This window comes from Stegostoma tigrinum, chromosome 25, assembly GCF_030684315.1.
Source record: "Stegostoma tigrinum isolate sSteTig4 chromosome 25, sSteTig4.hap1, whole genome shotgun sequence".
Taxonomy (NCBI): Eukaryota; Metazoa; Chordata; class Chondrichthyes; order Orectolobiformes; family Stegostomatidae; genus Stegostoma; species Stegostoma tigrinum.
Window position 1 is genome coordinate 20,633,196 of NC_081378.1, and position 7,848 is coordinate 20,641,043.

Genomic DNA, 7,848 nt, shown 5'->3' on the forward strand with positions numbered 1-7,848 from the left:
AAAAGGAATCTGCACCTGAAAAACTGCAAGGTTATGCATCAGGTGTTGGAGAATAGAATTAGAATGGGTTGCAAACAGTGCAGTCATGATAGGGTGAATGACCTCTTTCTGAGCTGCATCCTTTCTACAGTTCTATGGTTCGAACTACGCTGAGAGGCAAAACGGCAACCGAACCTGGGAAGACAAGCACAGAAAAAGCCACTGTGGGATACAGGTAGTTCCTTGTTATCTACAAGTAGATAACAGGGGAGCAGATCTGAGTCCAGTTGGATATCAGAACTCCAGTAATACTTCTAAAGAAGAGCCCCAACCCGAAACATCAACTTTCCTGCTCCTCTAATGCTGCCTGGCTTGCTTTGTTCTTCCAACTCCACACTGTTATCTCTGACACCAGCATCTGCGGTTCTTGCTATCTCCAGCAATATGCTAGATTTTAAGAGATGAGGGTAGCAAATTTACAGAAAGGTGGAAAAGCTCAGACAGAGAGCTGGAAAAAAATAGAACAGGGGTATGAAGCAGTAAAATGAGCATTGCTGCAGTCACAAATGGACATCATAAGATGTGGTGGCAGAATTTAAAATGGGGCCATAACTTTATTTTGCATTTGGGAGTATTGGAAACAAATTTAAACATTGTAAAGCATTTCAGAGACAAGACAAATTTTATTTTTTAAAAATTGTAGTATTTAATTGTAAAAGAATATGATCCTCCCACTTTGTTAGAGGAAATAAGGTGTCAATCATCCCAACTAAAAAAATGGAGTCAAATTCTGGATGTGAGTTTGCTCACTGAGCTGGAAGGTTAGTTTTCAGATGTTTCGTCACCTTTTTCTTTTATTTGAAAAAAATATACTTTATTCATAAGATGTACAAAAAAAAACATATTTATACACCTACCCAGTCATGCAAGCCCCTCCGGGTTACCCAGGGGGTACATACACCAACTAAAGGAAAAAAACAAAACAAAGAAGAAAAAAAAACAAAGCAAAGAAAATACCTCGGCAGTTGTCTCCCCGCACAGTCCCCGTTGGCCCCCTGACCAGTTGGGGAAGGCGCCAGCTGGGCCCAGTTACCAGATAAGGCCCTTTTTTCTATTCTGGACGAGGGGGTTTCATACCGTGGTCTTTCCCCACCGCGCCTTGGCGGCGGCTGCCCCAAGCTTTAGCGCGTCCCTCAACACGTAGTCCTGGACCTTGGAGTGCGCCAGTCTGCAACATTCGGTCGGGGTCAGTTCTTTCAGCTGGCAGACCAGCAAGTTGCGGGCAGACCAATGAGTGTCTTTCACTGCATTGATGGTCCTCCAGGCGCAGTTGATGTTGGTCTCGGTGTGCGTCCCGGGAAACAGCCCGTAGAGCACGGAGTCCAGCATCACGGAGCTGCTCGGGACGAACCTCGACAAATACCACTGCATCCCCCTCCAGACCTCCTGCGCATAGGCACACTCCAGAAGGAGGTGATCGACAGTCTCATCCCCCCCGCAGCCACCTTGAGTGCAGCGTGCGGTGGCGCAGAGACTCCGGGCATGCATAAAGGATCTCAGTGGCAGAGCCCCTCTCACCGCCAGCCAAGCAATGTCCTTGTGCTTGTTTGAAAGTTCTGGCGATGAGGCATTCTGCCAAACGACTTTGGCAGTCTGCGTGGGGAACCACACGACGGGATCCATCCTCTCCATTTCCCGATGGGTCTCGAGGATACTACGGCTGACCACTGCCTGACGGCCTTGTGGTCAAAGGTGTTTCCCTTCAAAAATTTCTCCATGAAGGACAGGTGGTACTGGACGGTCCAACTACTCGGAGCGTTCCACAGCAACGAGGCCAGGCCCATCCTTCGCAACACCGGGGACAGGTGGAACCTCAGTAAGTAGTGACATTTGGTGTTTGCGTACTGAGGATCTATGCACAGCTTGATGCAGCCGCACACAAAGGTAGCCGTCAGGGCGAGGGTGGCGTTCGGTACGCCCTTTTTCCCCATTTCCCAGATCTTTGTACATGGTGTCCCTGCGCTCGACCCCCAAATGAAGTGGAAGATGGCCCGGGTGACCGCAGCGGCGCAGGTCCAGGGAATAGGCCAGGCCTGTGCCACATACAACAGTACCGAAAGCCCCTCGCACCTGACAACCAGGTTCTTACCCGCGATGGAGAGGGACCGGAGCGTCCACCTGCCCAGCTTCTGCTTCAGTTTGGTGACACGCTCCTTCCAAGTCTTAGTGCACGACCCAGCTCCACCGAACCAAACACCCAGCATCTTCAGGTAGTCTGTCCTGACAGTGAAGGGAATGAAGGAGCGGTCGTCCCAGTTCCCGAAGAACATGGCCTCGCTCTTACCCCTATTGACTTTGGCACCCGAGGCCAGTTCAAACTGGCGGCAGATGTCCAACAGCCTACTCACCGACCAACGATTGGTGCAGAAGACGGCGACATCATCTATGTACAAGGAGGTCTTGACCTGAAGGCCTCTGCTGTCTGGGATAGTCATGCCCTTCAGGCTCACGTCCTTCCAGATGGTTGCAGTGAAGGGCTCCACACAGCACACGAACAAGGCAGGAGAGAGCGGGCAGCCCTGCCTGACTCCAGATCTGACGGAAAAACTGTCCGATTCCCACACGTTGATCGTGACTGCGCTAACGATGTTGGTGTAGAGCAGCTAGATCCAATTGCGGATGCCCACCCCAAACCCCAATTTGGAGAGGATGTCCCTCATGTAAGCATGAGAGACCCTGTCGAAGGCCTTCTCCTGGTCCAGGCTGACGAGGCAGGTGTCCACCCACCTGTCCTGCACATAGGCGATTGTATCCCTGATGAGCGCGAGGCTCTCAGCGATCTTCCTGCCCAGCACAGCACAGGTTTGGTCAGGGTGAATCACCGCCTCCAGGACAGACCTGACCCGGTTGGCTATGACCTTGGCCAGGATTTTGTAGTCCACATTCAGTAGTGAAATGGGACGCCAATTCTTAATTTCTTCCCTCTCCCCCTTCCTCTTGTAAATGAGGGTGATGATGCCCTTCCTCATGGACTTGCATATTTCCCCTGTCCGAAGCACACTATTGTACACTTCCAGCAGGTCCTGGCTGACCAGGTCCCACAGAGTGGAATACAGCTCGACCGGTAAGCCGTCGCTCCCGGGAGTCTTAGTCCTCTCCAAGGACTTGAGGGCTCTGGTCAGCTCGTCCAGGGATATCGGCCGGTCCAGCCACTCCCTCGTGCCGTTGTCTAAGACCTCCGTGATAGACGACAGGAACGACTCGGAGGCCGTGCTGTCCGTGGGCTTCGTGTCGTACAGTCCAGCATAGAAGGATCTGCTGATCCTCAAAATGTCGGGCCGAGACGACGTCACCGAGCCATCGTCCTCCTTCAGCCGGCTAAGCACAGAGATCTCTTTGTGCACCTACTGAAAGAAGAAACGCGAACACGTCTCATCCTGCTCCACCCTGGACCAAAAGATTATCCTGGAGGCCTCTGCGGCGAAGAGCAAGGCTTGCTGGCCCCTCACCTCGCAGAGGTCCTCCGTGACATCAACCCCCATCAACTGCAGAAGGAGCAGGTTCTGCACCCTTGTCTGGAGTCGCGACAGCTTTCCCCGTCTCTCTCTCACCTTCCGAACACCCTTGAGGACAAAGAACCTCTTGATGTTCTCCTTCACCGTCTCCCACCAGTCGCCGAGAGACTCAAAGAGGGGTTTCACGGTTCTCCAACCGGCGTACTCCCTCTTAAGCTCCTCGACGTTCTCTGGGGTCAACAGAGTTGTGTTGACTTCCACGTCCCCTTGCCGGCCGGCTGGTCATCCTGCAAGTGACAGTCGGCCAGCAGGAGGCAGTAGTCAGAGAAGAACACCGGCTCAACGCCGGTGGACCTGACCAAGAACGCCCATGACACAAACAGGAAGTCTATCCTTGAGCGGATAGACCCGTCTGGCCGCGACCAGGTGTACCTCCGCTGCGCTCCATCTGCAGGGGTGCTGAAGACATCGAGCAGCTTGGCGTCCTTCACCGTGCCCAGTTGACTCCCCCCACCCGCTGTCCCCACGCCAGATCTTCCATCTGCATCGATGATGCAGTTGAAGTCTCCGCCTAGGATGACCGGCCTGGACGTAGCCAGCAGGCCTGGAAGCCGCTGCAGGACGGCCAACCGCTCACTCCATACCGCTGGGACGTACACGGTGATCAGCCTCAGGGGAGCGTTCCTGTAGGTGACGTCAGCCACTAGGAGGCGCCCCCCCCACCACCTCCTGAACTTGAGAGATGGTGAAGTCGCGACCCTGCAGCAGAATAGCCAGGCCCGAGGAGCGACAGTCGTTACCCCCCGACCAGATTGAAGGCCCACAGGTCCAGGCGCTGGACCATTTCCCGTACCTGCTGAGGTGCGGTATCCCGCACTCCTGCAGAAACAGGAGGTCCGCCCTGACGGTGGTCAGGTAGGCCAATGTGGACACACATCTTGCGGTGGACTTGACGCTGCGCACATTAATGCTCGCAACTTGTACCCCCATTGTGGGCAGTGACTGCAGTACCCTCCCCAAGTCCAAGGTCCAGCCCCTCCATCTGTCCCTTCATGCCCATTGCCCGTGCTAACTGCTGGATGCTCTCCGGGCTTAGGAAACCATCCGTGCTACCTTCTGGGTGGCATCTCCCCATCGGGGGTACGGAGGCAGGAGAGTCCGGCTCTGGGTCAGGCTGGGGACGCGCTGTTTCCTCCTTCCCACCTGGAAGTTCCAGGGGGCCCTCCAGGGCCCCAGCAGCACATGACTGGGCGTTGGAGGGAGCCTCAGGACGCCTCCCGTCACCTGGAAGCAGGGTGCTGCTTTCCTTCTCCCTTGAGATCTTTAGCTTCTGCTTTGGGCGGGCCCCCTCCAAATCTCCCTCATCAGAGGAGCTCTTATAGCCCCCCTGGAGCTGCCTCTTCCCGCCTGATGGTTGCGGTTCCTGGGCCTGCCGACGCGCCTTCATCCTCGCTTTCCGGACCATCGTCCACTCCCCTGGGTCGCCTGTCACCGCCTCCATCGACTCCGGTTGTCGGTGGGGGGGAGCGGAGCCTGCAGGGGCGCTTTGCTGGCCTCAGGCCCATCCTGTGGGGCTGGGCCCTCCTGCACGACCTGGCCCTCCTGCACATTAGTGGGGTCCTTGCAGGGCCCCGGTGCCTTCCTCTCCTCCGGGGGGGGGCTGGCCCCGCATTGCCCCTGCCGGTGACCTGGGCGTAGGAGATCCCCCGCCGCGGGCATGCCCTATAGAGGTGGCCCGCTTCCCCGCAAAGGTTGCAGCTTTTTTCCTGTGGGCAATCCTTTGCAAGGTGTCCCTCCTCCCTGCAGTTCCTGCAGATGGTGGCTTTGCAGTCGGCTGCCACGTGACCTGACCTACCACAGGCATGGCAGACTTTAGGTTGCCCTGCGTAGGTCAGGTAGCCCTTGCTCCCGCCGATCGCGAAGCTGGACGGTGGGTGTACAATGTTCCCGTCTGTGCCCATCCTCAGTGTCACCCTGACCTGCCTCTTACTGGTCCAGATCCCGAAGGGGTCCATGATGTTGGTTAGGTCCCCTTACACCTTCACGTACCTTCCGAGGAAGGTCAGGACATCAACTGCTGGCACATACGGATTGTGCATGTGTACAGTCACCATACGACTCCTCTGCACTAGCATCACGAACAGCAGGACAGCGGTCAGTACAGAGAGGGGGCCCTCACCTCCTTTCTCCTTGAAGACCTCCAGGAAGCGCTCGCAAAGCTTGGCACTCCTGAGGTTACATCGTAAAAACCTCCTCCAGGAAAATCCTGCAGGCAGTAAATGTCCGCAGCAGCAAACCCACAACAGTCCAACAGGACCCTCTTCACGAAGAAGGTGCGGTCCACAAGTGCACCTTCATCCACCTTCTTTACGGAAACGCGGATGGTGTTCCAGACCCCCTGACCCGGGGCACGAGCACTCGCCACAGCCATCGTTGCAGGTTGGCTGCTCCCCTGAACCAGCATTCGGCCGAAGCCAGCATTAAGATCCATCGGTTGCAAGGATGCACAGCCAACCCAACGTCTTCCTTCCACCTCCAACACAGTCACGCTCTCCTCTTCTCGGTCCACAAAAGAGTGTGTCTTTATTTTGTTCCAGATGTGAGCTGGAAAGTTTGTTCCCAGATGTTTCGTCACCATTCTAGGTAACATCGTCAGTGAGCCTTCAATGAAGCGCTGGTGTTATGTCCTGCTTTGTATTTAGGTTTCCTTGGGTTGGTGATGTCATTTCCTGTTCTTTTTCTCAGAGGATGGTAGATTGATTTGGAGCCAATGTGTTTGTTGATGGAGTTCCGGTTGGAATGCCATTCTTCTGGGAATTCTCGTGCGTGTCTCTGTTTGACTTGTCCTAGGATGGATGTGTTGTCCCAATCAAAGTGGTGTCCTTCCTTATCAGTATGTAAGGATACTAGTGATAGTGGGTCATGTCGTTTTGTGGCTAGTTGATGTTCATGTATCCTGGTGGCTAGCTTTCTGCCAGTTTGTCCAATGTAGTGTTTGTCACAGTTCTTGCAAGGTATTTTGTAGATGACGTTTGTTTTGCTTGTTGTCTGTATAGGGTCTTTTAAGTTCATTAGCTGCTGTTTTAGTGTGTTGGTGGGTTTGTGGGCTACCCCGATGCCAAGATGTCCGAGTAGTCTGGCAGTCATTTCGGAAATGTCTTTGATGTAGGGGAGAGAGGTTATGGTACATGAATGCAAAAAATACAAAAGGCATGATCAAACATAATCTGGGATGTGACCAAGAATTTGATCGGAGCTAGGTTTTAAGGAGTATCATAGAAGGCAGAGAAGCACAGAATTGTGTGAGGTGTAGACATGGAAAGATGGAATTCCAGAGTTTACAATCAAGGCCAAATGGAGGTACAGTCACTAATTATGGGCAACAGGAGTAATGAGAACAAATTCAGAGAACAGATCAGGGCGTTGTCGGGCTAGTGAATGGTTAACAGATCGAACAGGTATTGATGAGTTTGAAACATTGAGTCTTTTTTTTAAAACAGGCATTGCCAAGCCAGAAGCATAGTTTTGTCAGATTGCAGAGGGGTGATGAGTGATGTAAACGCAGTGAGTGAAGGAAATTAGAGTTCTACTTCAGAGACTGTTCCTTGTCAAACAATTTTAAAAGGGCATTAAATGATCATATCATACATACCATAATAATTACCATGTTTGAAAAAAATCAGAATGGAACCTGTTCTATTATATATGTTCATCTTAAAAGATTTAAGATCTTCATCTAACCCTAATGCAGATATATTTTAACAGAAAGAAAGGTTGAAAGGGATTTGGGCCAAATGCAGGCAAATGGGACCAGTTTAGTTTCGGAAACTTGGTCAGCTTGGCTGAGTTGGGCCGAATGATTTGTTTTCATCCTGCATAATTCTATAACTATATACATCAGCTTCATTCATTTTAGTCCACTTCCTAAACCATGCATTCATGCAATTACTCAATATGGGTAATCAGTAAAAGGATTTTTGCTATTGTTAAGTTTAAGACACTGTTCCTTTCCATATCCTGTAAGTAAAGAACTTTGGAAGCAGGTCTGCAAGACCAAAAAAATGTTGGAGCTGGAAACTGGTAAACCAAGATGAAGTAATTAAACAAACAGAAGTTTAGAATTCAAACTGTCACATTGAAAGTTTAACAACTTGGACTTCAGTAAAACCTTTGATAAGGTTCCACATGGTAGGCTATTGGAGAAAATACAGAGGCACGGGATTGAGGGAGATTTAGCCATTTGGATTAGAAACTGGCTTTCGGTAAGAAGGTAACGAGTGGTGGTTGATGGAAAATATTCAGCCTGGAGTCAGGTCACTAGTTGTGTGTCTCAAGGATCTATTTTGAGACCACT